Source organism: Mauremys mutica, unplaced genomic scaffold (genome assembly GCF_020497125.1).
Source record: "Mauremys mutica isolate MM-2020 ecotype Southern unplaced genomic scaffold, ASM2049712v1 Super-Scaffold_100199, whole genome shotgun sequence".
Lineage (NCBI taxonomy): Eukaryota > Metazoa > Chordata > Testudines > Geoemydidae > Mauremys > Mauremys mutica.
In genome coordinates this window covers 136,562-149,824 of record NW_025423286.1, presented here as the reverse complement: position 1 = coordinate 149,824, position 13,263 = coordinate 136,562, and positions in this window count along the sequence as shown.

The following is a 13,263-nucleotide window of genomic DNA, read 5'->3' as shown; positions in this document are numbered from 1 at the left end:
CCGTGCACTTAAACTGGCAAAAGACAAACGGGTTAATATTTTTACTGACTCAAAATATGCTTTTGGGGTATTGCATGCTCACGCTGGTCTGTGGAAACAAAGGGGAATGCTTACAGCTCAGGGGTCCCCGGTCAAGCATGGGACACAAATTCTCCGGCTTCTGGAAGCAGTGCAGCTCCCCTCAGAGGTAGCAGTGGTGCACTGCAAAGCTCATCAACAAGAAGACCAGGACGTAGCCAAGGGCAACGCCAGGGCCGACAGGGAAGCCAAGCGGGCTGCCACCCTGAAACCATTGGAAGCTGAGAAGGCCCATGTGCATGCCCTCATCCCATCAGTGGGTGAGCTCCCAGCCCCTCAGTACTCTCATGAAGAAAGGAATCTGGCCGACTCCCTTGGGCTCCAGGAAAAGGAGGGATGGCTCCACTCCACAGAAGGAAAAATCCTCCTACCTAAAAGCCTAATACGGCCAGTACTACAAAAACTACATCAGACCACTCACGCTGGAAGGGAGGCTCTCACCCAGCTTATAAATAAGTATTTTCTAACCTCTGAATTAAGACCCCTGGCTTCCCAGGTACAGGCTGAGTGTTTAGTCTGTCAAAAAAACAACCCTCGACCAGGAGTGTCAGTGCCACCAGCCACTCTGGAACCTACCCCAGGGCCAGGATTGGTGTGGCAAGTAGACTTCACTAAATTCCCCCGGACCCAAGGGTTCAAGTACCTCCTTGTCATGGTGGATCAATTCAGCGGATGGCCTGAAGCCTTCCCATGCCAAAACAACACTGCCAGAACAGTGGCTCTCAAGTTTGTCAAGGAGATCATTCCTCGCTTTGGACTCCCCCAGTGGATGGAATCTGACAATGGAACACACTTCACATCGCAAGTCATTCAGGGGATTTCAAATGTTCTACAAATCACCTGGAAGCTCCACACTCCATGGCGACCACAGGCCAGTGGAGTAGTGGAACGTACTAATCAAACACTCAAGCGGCATCTCTCAAAGGTCTGCCAAGAGGCTTCTCTTCGGTGGCCTGATGCCTTACCCCTTGTTTTGCTCCGAGTTCGTGCTCTCCCAAAGGGCAGGTTAGGGCTTAGTCCCTTCAAAATTATGTTTGGAAGGGCATGGCCTATAAATGGTACACCGGTTCTGTTAGGGAAGTGGAAGGTAGGCTGCGGTTTCTTATCTCAGTACATGTGCTCTCTGTCTGCTGTTCTCTGTTCTCTCCACAGGTATACCAAAGATTTGCAGCCTCTCCCGCTGAATGCCCCTGTCCACTCCCTGCAGCCTGGTGACTCCGTTCTCGTTCGTACCTGGAAGGACGAGCCTCTCCAAGAGAAGTGGAAGGGACCTCACACCGTCCTGCTAATCACCCACACAGCAGCAAAGGTCGAGGGATACAAAAACTGGATCCACTACTCCCGTCTGAAAGCAGTGCCAGCTCCTGAACGGTGAACTGTCCAACCTGCGGAGAAGACTGCCAACGACGATCTGGGACTTAAGCTGTTATTCAGGCGACAGTAAGGCCTGCTGGGAATGCCCTGTGACCCCTTTAAACAGTTACAGCGCACTCCCCGTAAACACTCTAAGCATTGGCTGTGTTTATTTTCACAGGGCCAGCCTAACCTGTGGGCCTGGTCCCTTTTGTTTTTAATCTGCTTGTTATTAGTAGTAGTAATTTTATGGGTATTTAAAAAATTGTAATTGTTAGGCCTTAGGATCACTTGCCCAGTATGGATCCAGGCCTAGGGCTTGCCACAATATTACTCTTTGCTATGGAAACACATCCTGTCAGCCGAACAGGCTTTCGAGAAATGGAAGGCCCAGGAAAGGGAACCCACAATTTTTAATTCCCTTTGGAGTTGGTTGCCCAACCTAGGAGGACTGGGAAGTGGCCTTGTGCGTCTCCTCCTCACAGGTGTGATACTATGCCTGGTCACCCTCCTCCTGCTTGCTTGTTTTAAACTGCTCCTCCGTAAACTTTGTACCCCCCGTGCCCCGAAGGTCCCTATGTACCCTCTCATTAACAGCCCCAGCTCCATAGAACTCAATTATGTTTTGTCCACAGTATATGACAACACTCAGCCAAAGGTTTGTTGAGTATTCTCAAAGAAGGGAATTGTTGGTGGCACCGGGCATGACCCAGTGTTGACAGAGGGGTGGAAAATGACAGTGCCAATGAAGGCTCCCTGTATTAGGCCTCTGCTTGTCCGAACCGCGTCCATGTTTAGACTTTAATTAACTCCACAGGCTAGATGGAAAGAATGGAATGTGTGGCAACTAGTTATCAGTACCAGGAGGCAATTATACAGCCTGCTTGCACCTGGCTAAAGGGAGTGAAACAAAATGACCGGTCAAGAAAAGTTACTAACAAGATAATATGTTTTTTGCCAAGTATGATCTAACCTGTTTAGAGTAATTGCTGCTTCATAATGTATTGGCTGTATGGGAACTAAAAAAGAAAAAGAAGAGGGGGGAGCTGGGCATTGGGGGTAATAAACATGCTTAGCTAAGATCATGTATAAAGAGAGAAAGCTGTTTGTCTGGGGTGTGCTTGATCTAAGGTGTGTTCCTCCAAGCATCCTGCGCTTTGAGATCTCAAATAAACTTTTTTTGCTTCTCCACCCTGGTATGTCTAATTGGAGCAAGGCACTCCGGGCAACGAATCACTGTTGCTGTAGCCTCAGGCCTTTTTGTGCCGGCAACAGGGTGATCCACAGGGAGTAGCTCAAACCTCCAAAGTGCCTGGCCAGGGGCAGGACATTAGCACAGCAAGGGAGGGGTGTGGCAGTGACATCACAAAGGCCTTTTGCAGGACCTCAGACTATTGGTCAAAGGTGGTGGGGAGGTGGTGACCTCACAGAGAGATGCTGACATCAGCCAGGCAGGAGAGGGGCGAGGGGCCAGGGAAACCTCAGAGACCCCTGTGGCTTTGCTTCAGCAAGTCTCCTTCTCCAGGTCTCTCTTTGACGACTGAGAGAATATTCGGGTTCATGGATGTGAGTGCCAGGAGGAACCTCTTTCAAGTTTTCTCCTTCCCTTTTCCTGATTTTACTAGAAAACAGCCGTCCCTGTTTAGAAGGTAAGAGCCTCCTCTAGGTTTGAAACCTGTTCAGTCTGATCCATCTGGTGACAGTTGAAATCTAGGCATGGAAAACACGAGCTTAAGGAGGCAGAATTTTATTCTGCACCTGGGATTTTGTCCCTTATAATCCCTGGGAACATTACAGTTTGTCCTTTGTGTTTCACCTTTTCCTCCATCCATCCCTTCCTCCTTTCTCTTCATCTCTTGCTTCTTTTGTCCTTTCACCTGTTTCCAGGGCTGGCTCTAGGTTTTTTGCCGCCCCAAGCAAAAAAAAATTTTGCTGCCCCCCTTGTTTCCCCAGCCCTGAGCTCCCCCCCCGGCCTACCAGTGCCTCCCTGCCACCCCAGCACTGGGATCTCTCTTCCTCCACACCTGCTGCCGCTCCAGCACTGGGCTCCCCCGCAAACGTGAGATCCGCTACCAGCACACGGCAGCCAAACCCTGGCCCAGCTGCGACTCTGTCCCCGTGCGGGTGGAGCTGCTGGGTGGCGCGGAGCGGGAATACTTCCAGGTGGCAGTGCGGCTGTGGGGTGGTGCGGAGCGGAGTATTTCCAGGTGGCAGTGCGGCTGCGGGGCGGCGTGGAGCGGGAGTACTTCCAGGTGGCAGTGCGGCTGCGGGGCAGTGCGGAGAACACAGCCCCCTCCCTGGGCTTCGTGGCACTGCTGGTGGCCGAGGTGGATCAGCTCGTGCTCACTGCCCTCACCCCCGACATGCTGGTGGCCAAGGACCTGGAGAGCCCCCCGGACCTGCTGCTCTTCAGCCTCACGGTGCCCTAGCCCAGCCCCGGCGGGCAGGAAGGCGAGGATCTCCGGCTGCAGGGCTACCTGCTCAGCACTGAGGAGCCCAGGCGGCCGCTTACCTCCTCACACACTCCGGGAGCCCCTCTCGCCGCTGCTGCAGCCCGGGCTCAGCTCCAGGGGACCCCGCTTCCCTCCCTCCCCAGCTCCTCACACACTCTGGGAGCCCCTTTCACCGCAGCCCGGGCTCGGCTCCAGGGGAGCCCGCTTCCCTCTCTCCCCAGTTGCTCACACACTCTGGGCAGGGCCGCCCAGAGGATTCAGGGGCCTGGGGCAAAGCAATTTTGGGGGCCCCCTTCCATAAAAATAAGTTGCAATACTATAGTAACATGTATTTGGAAATGTAAAAAATAACTAGTGAAATACATTCAACAATTAATTTGTAATAATTTGAAAATACACTAAATACATGATTTAAAAACATTAAATGCTTTACTGGTCTGTCTACATTTGAAATTACATAATAGGCTGTTGCTGGGTGATGGTGATGGTTGGTGCCAATGGGCTGTTGCTGCCTGGGAGTGGTGCTGCTCTTGTCCAGGGCTGGGTGGGGAGCTGGGCTCTGGGTTGGGGGGTGCACAGCTCACAGGGGCTGGGCTCAGGACTGTGGGGAGCTGGAATCAGGGGGTGTCCAGCTCACAGGGGCTGGGCTCGGAGCTGGAGGTCAGGGCTGCGGGGGATGGGGTCGGGGGGTTGCACGGCTCAGGGGAGCTGGGCTCGGAGCTGGGGGTCAGGGCTCTGGGGGATGGGGTCGGGGGGTGCCTGGCTCAGAGGGGCTGGGCTCAGAGCTGGGGGTCAGGGCTGTGGGGAGGATGGGGATGGGGTTGGGTGGGTGCCCGGCTCAGAGGGGCTGGGCTCGGAGCTGGGGGTCAGGGCTGGGGGGGATGGGGTTGGTGGGTGCCCGGCTCAGAGGGGTTGGGCTTGGAGCTGGGGGTCGGGGCAGAGGGGGATGGGGTCAGGGGGTGCCCGGCTCAGAGGGGCTGGGCTCGGAGCTGGGGGTCAGGGCTGTGGGGAGGATGGGGATGGGGTTGGGTGGGTGCCCGGCTCAGAGGGGCTGGGCTCGGAGCTGGGGGTCAGGGCTGGGGGGGATGGGGTCGGTGGGTGCCCGGCTCAGAGGGGTTGGGCTTGGAGCTGGGGGTCGGGGCTGAGGGGGATGGGGTCAGGGGGTGCCCGGCTCAGAGGGGCTGGGCTCGGAGCTGGGGGTCAGGGCTGTGGGGAGGATGGGGATGGGGTTGGGGGGGTGCCTGGCTCAGAGGGGCTGGGCTTGGAGCTGGGGGTCAGGGCTGGGGGGATGGGGTCAGGGGGTTGCCCGTCCCCAGCCCCTTACCACGCCACTTACCCTCTTTCCCCGACAGCACTGCAGCAGCCTGGTGTCTCCAGCGGGGCCTGACCTCCCGCCGCTCAGCTGCAGCTCGCAGCCCCGCCCCCACCAGCTGAGACACCGGGGGATGGGCGAAGACGGAGGCGGGGGGAGCCTCCGACATACTCATGAGGGCCCCTGCGGGGCCCGGGGCCTGGGGAAAATTGACCCACTTGCCCCCTCTGGGTGGCCCTGACCCTGGGAGCCCTTCTCGCTGCCGCAGCCTGGGCTCGGCTCCAGTGGACCCTGGCTCCCTCCCTCCCTCCCTGTCTCCTCACACACTCCAGGAGCCCCTTTCGCTGCTGCCGCAGCCCGGGCTTTGCTCCAGGGGACCCCGCTTCCCTCCTTCCTCAGCCCCCGCTGTGGTGGCGGTGAGAGGGCCTCCCGGAGCATGTGAGGAGCCCGGGAGGGAGAGAGGCGGGGTCCCTGGATCTGAGCCCGGGCTGAGGCGGCGGTGAGAGGGGCTCCCGGAGCATGTGAGGAGACAGGGAGGGAGGGAGGCGGGGTCCCTGGAGCTGAGCCCGGGCTGAGGCTGCAGTGAGAGGGGCTCCCGGAGCGTGTGAGGAGACGGGGAGGGAGGAGGAGCCGAGCCTGGGCTGAGGCGGCGGTGAGAGGGGTTCCCGGAGTGTGTGAGGAGCCAGGGAAGGAGTGGGAGCCGAGCCTGGGCTGAGGCGGTGGCGAGAGGGGCTCCCGGAGCATGTGAGGAGATGGGGAGGGAGGAGGAGCCGAGCCTGGGCTGAGGCGGGGGTGAGAGGGGCTCCCGGAGAGTGTGAGGAGATGGGGAGGGAGGAGGAGCCGAGCCTGGGCTGAGGCGGCGGTGAGAGGGGCTCCCGGAGTGTGTGAGGAGCAAGGGAAGGAGTGGGAGCCGAGCCTGGGCTGAGGCGGTGGTGAGAGGGGCTCCCGGAGCGTGTGAGGAGATGGGGAGGGAGGAGGAGCCTAGCCTGGGCTGAGGCGGTGGTGAGAGGGGCTCCCGGAGCGTGTGAGGAGACGGGGAGGGAGGAGGAGCCAAGCCTGGGCTGAGGCGGCGGTTAGAGGGGCTCCCGGAGCGTGTGAGGAGCCAGGGAAGGAGGAGAAGCCGAGCCTGGGCTGAGGTGGCGGTGAGAGGGGCTCCCGGAGCGTGTGAGGAGCCAGGGAAGGAGGAGAAGCCGAGCCTGGGCTGAGGCGGCAGTGAGAGGGGCTCCCGGAGCGTGTGAGGAGCCAGGGAAGGAGGGGGAGCCGAGCCTGGGCTGAGGTGGCGGTGAGAGGGGCTCCCGGAGTGTGTGAGGAGATGAGGAGGGAGGGGGAGCCGAGCCTGGGCTGAGGCGGTGGCGAGAGGGGCTCCCGGAATGTGTGAGGGAAGGAAGTGGGGCCCAGGATGCAGGGAGGAAGGCGAGGTCCTGCTGCCGCTGCCACTCCGGGTGGCGCCGCATTTCCCTGCCAGAGTGGGCTGGGCAGGGCGTTGCTGGGCTGGGCAGGGGGCGTGGATCCTGGCTCGGGCGAGTGGCTGCTCCAGGGCTGGCTCCGGGCAATGCCGCCCCAAGCAAAAAAATAAAAAATAAAAATAAAAAAAGGCAGGGCGGAGTGTAGCCCCTTAGAAAGTGCCGCCCCAAGCACATGCTTGGAGGGCTGGTGCCTAGAGCCGGCCTTGCTGATAGCTTTGGATCCAAAAGCAAGCCCGAAAGCCTGTATGAATGCAAATTACCTAGCTGATGGTGGAAGGAGAGATCTGCCCATAAGTAGCAGCATAAAGGAGCTGCAAATAATGAATACATCTGGTCAGCAAACAAGCTACTGGAAGATTCAGATTGTGGCCCTCCAGGAAAGGGAGGTGAAAAAACAAGTCAAGCCTGAAAATAAGGGGGACAGGTTAACCCTAAGGGTGTGTGTGTGTGTGTGTGTGTGTACAGTGCTAAAGCTAAATCTAAAGGTGTCTCTCACCACCTGAGAATAAACTTAAAGCTTAGTACAGCAGAGAAACTATTGCAAACCTGGTCTGTTGTACAAGAGGGGACACTGAGGCACACCACCTCATGAATTTCATAAATGACCAGCGAGTGGGGTAATTCACTATCTGACGATAGACCACAGTAAGGACAGCCTGGAGGTAATTATTCTGTTTTTCCTGCAATTAGCAAGGACATTTGTAAAAGGAAGTGGTATAATTATTAAGCACTAATCTGTCCCCACCAACGGGGGGGAGGGGTGGAAATTGTTTATTTTGTTTTTCAGACACTCTACAAGCAAGCTGGCACCAGCAAAAGAATAACCCATAATACCATGAATCTCTGTTTTGTGTTGTTTGTCTGTGGTGTTTGTCTTGTTGTTAGCATTGTTGTGTTTCAATGAACAGAAAAACCTCATGACATGAGTGGGGATGGCTTCAAAAGGTTGACCTGGGGGGAAGATATGTATGGAAATTCAAAATGCTCGACAAGGAGGCCAGCACCTGTGTAATAGCTACCGTGGTATCTGGAAGTGAATCGGCAGCTAAGGTGGGCCCCACAAGCCGTATGGGAATAATGAGAAGGGGATTTGCTCGCTGGGAATCAATGGAGGGGTGTGTAAAATGGTGTAAATCCAGAGAAGATGTTTGAATGTGCCCCTTCCTGATGGCCATGGAGGAGCACACCCAATGGCCCATGGCAAGGGGTGGACAATTGGGTGTACTGTGTATGAGGTGTTTTGCTGGAAATGTACATATTACTGGGGGCACAATTATGCCAGCCCCTAACCAAATTCCACACTACACACTGCTCTCTGGGCTTTGGTGCACAGATAGACCTGTGAATCTTACTGCTGTGAATAATCGAACCAGGGCATATGGCCTGATTCCACACCACGTGGTTAAGTTGGTTTGGACAATAACCCATTTCTCTGTGGACATTCAATGGACTTATGATATGGACAAAAGCACGAAAACCTGCAGCGGCAGCGTATTGCAGCTGCCAGCAACTGGGCATGTTAAGAGCTTGACCCCGTCGAAGGAGGAGAGGAGGTGTTTTGGTGGTGGCCGGGATGTTGGACCATGCGGCAGTGCTCAGGTCTCTCGGTGTTGCTGTGGATTGTTACAGCGGCTGGTGTATTGCTAAGTATACTTGTGTTACGTTGCCTATGGAAATAACCGAGAAGTAATGGAGTAAGCCCCTCCCCCCTGTACTAGACAACTTGGACCCAACCTTCCCAGGCCCACTATAGTGGGAAATCTGGAACACTAATTGGAACAGGTGTGGCCTGCCCGTACAAGAGAAGGTGCAGGGCACTGCACTACGCACAGGGCATTGGGACAAATGGAATATCAACACCTTCCACCTTGATGCCTGGCCCGACCAGGAGATGTGTCACCATATGTCCTATGTTTTGCTAAGGGGGTGAATGGGAACAGGGACACAGGCAAGGCTCTGTGGCATCAGGGCTGGGATGAGGACACTGAGGAAGGATAACTGGAATCATTGCTTGCTGGAAGTTCAATCCAATAAACATCTCATTGTTTGCACCTTGGGACTTTGGTTATTGCTGCTCTATGTGTACACAAGAAGGACCTGGTAATGGGAGGGTGAAGGGATAAACCCTCTAACATCTAACACATTTCAACCTCTTCTTTTCACACCATTGCTCATTCTCAGGGGCTGCTTTGTCTCCAGACAGATCCCTTCTCTTTCAGAACAGCCTTGCTCTTTCCCTCTGTTTCACTCACTGAGGTGTTGGAGTAAACACTCCCCTTCCCTCTAGTCTCAGACAAACACTAGTATTAACTGTTTGCTACTGAGGGGTTTAGAAAGCATTTGTCAAGATGCCATTTCTGGGGGATTTTTCCCAAGATCCAGTATTTTGTGTTCAAACATCTCCCAGCTTCCTTGGTGAAAGTAAGGCCAAGGTTTCCTTGCAGTGTACAGGAAGAAGGCAGTTTTTCACCCCAGATGGGACTTGAACCCACAATCTCTGACTTAGAAAGCCATTGCCTTATCCATTAGGCCACTGATGGAAGAATGGAAATTCTATCTCCTAAATGCATATTTCTCATATTAACTTGGACGCCAAATACCCTCTTTCTGCACCTTACAGAAATGTCTGCATCCCCTGGCAGTGAGGCTACTGGGGAGGTTGCTTACAGAGCTGAGCACCACCTTTCTGCCAGCCATCTTTAGAGAAGAAGGCTCTTTCCCCTGACAGCCACACAGAGCTGCCTAGCATCCCGAGAGCCTCCCTCGTGTTCTCCCGCAGCAGCCGCCTGCCGGTGTGGGTGGGAAAAGGGGACCAGGAAGCACTGCAGCCTCATTCCAGGACAGGAGGCCCTCGCACTGCCCAGGCCTGCCTCTTGCCTTCAGCCCAGGCAGCCAGAGGTGCCGGGGAGCTCCCTGGCAGGCCGCCGCCTCAGCCACCTCTTGCCTCATGGCCCAGGCTCCTGGTGCTCTGCTGGTCACCGCCTCGCTTGAAGGCCCCGAGGGAAAGGAAACAAGCACATCTTTAGCAGAGGATGGTTTTGATCCATCAATTGCTGGGTTATGGGCCCAGCACGCTCCTGCTGCACCACTCTGCTGGATTTTTGCAAGTAACAGCCAGCACCCAGCCTCCAGCCTCCACACTGCACCTTGTGAGCACTAGCACTGGCAGGCAGGTGCGCAGTCTGCTAGGCAGCAGCCTTGGTAACAGCAGATTTGTATTCATGTGTCTCTGTGGTGCAATGGGTGAGTGTGTTTGTCTGTTAACCCCCAGTGGGCGCTACCCTTAGCTGCAGGCTGCGGTCTCAGGGGTCAGGGGAATTGATAGTTTGCTGCTAAGAAGGGAGCCAGTGCAGCCCTCTGGTGCTCTGCTCCGAGCATCTGCCTAGCCCAGGCTGTCCGCTGGCCTTAGGTGCTTCCTCCTCCATGCTCTGGAGCAGGGGGTCTCATCACAATATTTTTGGTGGCCTCAGAGTGTGGCCATGCCTGCAGATGTGTTTCCTGGAGCCCCCGGCAGGCTGGGTGGTACATGACGCCGATCCCCTGCTGGTAGCACCAGCAAAAACCAGTGCATCTGCCTGCCAGCACTAGAGCTCGCAAGGTGCTAGTGTGGATGCTGGAGACTAGGTGCTGGGGACTGTGAGTGAGAAGCCAGCAGAGTGGTGCAGCAGACGTGTGCTAGGCCTGTAACCCAGAGCTTGATAGATCAAAACCACCCTCTGCTTTGCCTGTGCTCAGGGCCGGCTTTAGGAAGTGCGGGGCCCAATTCGAACAGTTTCGACAGGGCCCTGGCACATAGGCGGCGAGTTCTATGGGCCCGTGGGGCCCAGGCTCCACCAATAATCCTGAAGCTGGGCCAAGCTCCACCAATGTTTGGGCCCCAGGCCCTGTGCTTTGGGGGTCCCCGCGTCGCAATGCCGGGCGCTCTCACCGCAGCGGCAGCTCCCGGGAGAGGCTCCAGCAGCGACTGGGCTCACAGCCCATTGGCCGGGAACCCCAGCCAATGGGAGCTTCCGGGGGCGGTGCCGGAGCTGCCTGGCCACGCCTCCACAGCAGGGAGGGGGAGCGAGCCACCGGCAGCGGCTGAGCCCTGGGCAGAGCAGCAGCAGGGTCTGTGCCTGTCAGACAGACTCAGCCGGTGAGCTGTGGGGGCAGCCAGACACAGAGACACAGCCAGGGAGCGGGGGTTGGTGGGGACAAACAGACACAGCTGGGGGTTGTGGGACAGACAGACACAAGGACACAGCCAGGGGGTTGTGGGACAGACACACACAGCGGGGTGGGGTGGGGGCAGCCAGACACACGGACACAGCCAGGGGATTGTGGGACAGACAGACACAAGGACACAGCTGGGGGTTGTGGGACAGACAGACACAAGGACACAGCCGGGGGGTTGTGGGACAGACAAACACAAGGACACAGCTGGGGGGGTTATGGGACAGACAGACACAGCCGGGGGTGGTGGGGGCAGCCAGACACACGGACACAGCCGGGGGGTTGTGGGACAGACAAACACAAGGACACAGCTGGGGGGGTTATGGGACAGACAGACACAGCCGGGGGTGGTGGGGGCAGCCAGACACACGGACACAGCCGGGGGTTGTGGGACAGACAGACACAAGGACACAGCCAGCGGTGTGGTGGGGACAGACAGACAGACACAGCCGGGGGTGGTGGGGACAGACAGACACAAGGACACAGCCGGGGGGGGGGGTTGGTGGGGACAAACAGACACGGCTGGGGGGTTCTGGGACAGACACACACAGCTGGGGGCAGTGGGGGCAGCCAGACACACAGACACAGCCAGGGGGTTGTGGGACAGACACACACAGCCGGGGGTGGTGGCAGACAGACAGACAGACACAGCCGGGGGTTGTGAGACAGACAGACACAAGCACACAGCCAGGGGGTTGTGGGGGCAGACAGACAGACACAGCTGGGGGTGGTGGGGGCAGACAGACAGACACAGCCGGGGGTTGTGGGACAGACAGACACAAGGACACAGCCAGGGGGTTGTGGGACAGACACACACCAGGACACAGCTGGGGGGTTGTGGGGACAGACAGATGGAGCCGTGGGCGGGGAAAAGAGCAGCAATGGGCACCCCGGGGCTGGTATAAAATACACAGGATGGGGGGGGGCTTCCTGAGGGGACTATAGCAACACCCCCCGCAGAGCAGACCCAGGTTGCAGCTGGCTCCGCCCATCACAGCCCCCTGCCCCACAGAGACCCACACAACCCTCTGTCCCCTCGAGAGACTCCCAATGACCCCTGTGTCCCGGTCACTCCTCTCCAGAGAGCCCTCCCCTTTGTGCCAGCCCACTCCCCTCCCCCACTGCCTCCCCTCCTCCAAAGCTCCCCTCCCTACAATCTCCCCCTTTGCCTTCCGCCCCGCAGCCCAGCCCATTCCATTGGCCGGGAGGCTCCCAGTCTATTGGCTATCAGGGCCCATGAGAGCTGCACCTGAGGCAGGGTGCCTGCTTGCAGATGCAGACCTGCCTGGCTGTGCCTCCACAGCAGAGGGAGGAGGAGCCACAGGTGAGCAAGCCCTGGCCATCATCATCATCACAGGCCCAGTAATTCTCTGGATATTTAATTTCACTGAGGCAAAATGTGTGCAATTTTATGGGTTGAATGATTGAATGACATAATACCCACCTGCCCGCATTGTCCATCACTAAGTCCAGTAATTTTGTCAAGTGTTTGTTGCACAACATGGTGGTGCCTACCCCTACCTTGTGCTTCAGGGGGTGATGGGGTCCAGGGCAGCCTGTTATAGCCTGTTACAGAACTACCTGATTAGTAATTGGATATGTTGGCTGGCATCTTTTTTTACGTGTTCGCTCCCCCTCATGTTAGAACCTGGCTACACCACTGGGGAGGGGAGCTTCCTAGACCTGTGCAGCTGGGGCTTGGGTGAATTTTGTGATACTCTGCCCCTCCCCAGCTACCACCCTGCAGTCCCCACTCCTGCACCATGCTGGGCAAGGGGCAGCCCCATCCCCAGTGAGGCTATGGTGAGGGGTGGCAGCAGGGGAGGCCACATGTGATGGCAACCTCCCCCCTCGGTACCCACCATAGGGGAGGCGAGTGGGCTTTCTGGACCTGAGAGGGACCCTAGGAGCATGTGCAGTGAACTGCGTGGGAGAGGAGGGGTCCCTCCCCTGGAGCTTGCTGCTGCCAGGGAGGGTGGAGGGGAGTCCTCTTTGACCCTAGCCCTGGGGCAGCCTTTCTGCACCCCAAGTTCCTTATCCCCAGCCCTGCCCCAGAGTCCTCACCTGACAGGAAAAACCCGCAACTTAAATTTGGTGGTCAGTTTAGAGTATCATAGAATATCAGGGTTGGAAGGGGCCTCAGGAGGTCATAAGGTCCAACCTCATGCTCAAAGCAGGACCAATTCCCAGCTAAATCATCCCAGCCAGGGCTTTGTCAAGCCGGGCCTTAAAAACTTCTAAGGAAGGAGATTCCACCACCTCCCTAGGTAACCCATTCCAGTGTTTCACCACCCTCCTAGTGAAAAAGTTTTTCTTAATATCCAACCTAAACCTCCCCCACTGCAACTTGAGATCATTACTCCTTCTTCTGTCCTCTGCTACCACTGAG